This window comes from Echinops telfairi, unplaced genomic scaffold, assembly GCF_000313985.2.
Source record: "Echinops telfairi isolate 266 unplaced genomic scaffold, ASM31398v2 ScPeMD7_7466;HRSCAF=8504, whole genome shotgun sequence".
NCBI lineage: Eukaryota > Metazoa > Chordata > Mammalia > Afrosoricida > Tenrecidae > Echinops > Echinops telfairi.
In genome coordinates this window covers 2,613,905-2,615,208 of record NW_022111366.1, presented here as the reverse complement: position 1 = coordinate 2,615,208, position 1,304 = coordinate 2,613,905, and the positions used below count along the sequence as shown (strand labels likewise).

The window sequence follows — 1,304 nt, the reverse complement described above, 5'->3', positions numbered from 1 at the left end:
CAGAGATGCCTGTGGTCTGAATGTCAACAAACACTAGTTCTCTCACCCCAAGCTTGGCTACATCTCAGCTCCTCCGGACATCGCCCATTTCTGTGATTGCCTTTTCTAACCTTACCCAGCTCAACTCAAAACACTGGGGTCAAGTTTGAACCCGCCTTCCCCCCACCCCCTTTCAATCAAATCAGTGGCGGTGTCCCTTCTTGCATGTCTTTTCTGTGGTTTCGCTGCAGCGGGTCTGACACCCCGTAACTCTGCCGAGTTGAGTACAATCCACCTCACCAACACAGAGTTGCCACTAGCATGTCCTCAGGGACAAAGATCGAGGGTGGGGGGAGGAATGGGAAAGAAGCACAGGAGGAAGTGGGGTACGTGAGTTCACATCGCAATCAACGATAAGAGACAAAATGTGCATGATTCTTGAATGGAAAACAAATCTACTCCTAAGAACTTTAACTAATTCACAATAAAACATTTTTTTTTTCTTTAAGTTACTCTTTATTTTTCCTGCTCAGTCACCCCTAAATGACTTGTCACCCTCTCTAGAGAAGCCCAACTTGCACTCAGGGCTGGGGAACCTTTTTTTTTTTTTTTTTTTGCCAAGAGCCATTTGGAGCTTGATAGCATCATGTGCAGGCCGTCAGGGTCCAAGGCTTCATGGTCTCACCCCAAGTGGATGGCTGGAGCTGCTTCTCTTTGGTGAGGTGTGTGATGCTGCTAGCTGGTATTGTGTGGGGTCCTGAACAATGTAGCTAGGGGCTCTCTAACCTACCCTTGACCTCTGTAGGGTACAGCCCAACCCCCAAAATACCATATTAAAAAAATAAACCCCCCTTACTCTACATCCCTAGCATGTGTTCTTCCCCACCCTGCCCTTTCTCACCCTGTGTCTTCCTCAGGAAACCTGAGAGTATCTCTCCTCTGAAGGAAAGCTGCACCTGCGGAGGCTGACCTCGGATTCTGGAGACGGATCACACGTTGGGATCCACCTCTAGCTACGCATCCTGGGGCCACGTGCTCCACCTCTTGGAGCCTCAGGTTGGTCCATGATTTTTTTTTTAATCTGTAAGATAGAAACAATATCTTATTTCATAAACTAGAATCCAACCAATTTGATCCTAATTTATAGGGAGCCTCTGCGGGTCACAGCAGGGCTGCGTTCCATGGGGTCTTCAATGGGTGACTTCTCTGAAACAGACCCCTTTTGAAGAGCCCCCGAGGGGACTGGAACTTTTCAGTGAGTGGCCAAGTGCTGACGTGTCTGCATTACCAAAGACCACCCATCTCATGAGCTTAGTGTGGTGCTC

The 1,304-nt window shown here is 48.5% G+C and overlaps 1 long non-coding RNA gene across 1 annotated transcript in view; it reads right to left on the bottom strand.

The window, feature by feature from the left end:
* Positions 1-1,036, bottom strand: part of LOC123520915 — a 20,308-nt gene extending 19,272 nt beyond the window's left edge. The window contains exon 1 of the long non-coding RNA XR_006679430.1: positions 881-1,036. This is a non-coding gene — a long non-coding RNA (uncharacterized LOC123520915). The remainder of the gene's footprint in view (positions 1-880) is intronic.
* Between the last annotated feature and the right edge of the window lie 268 nt (positions 1,037-1,304).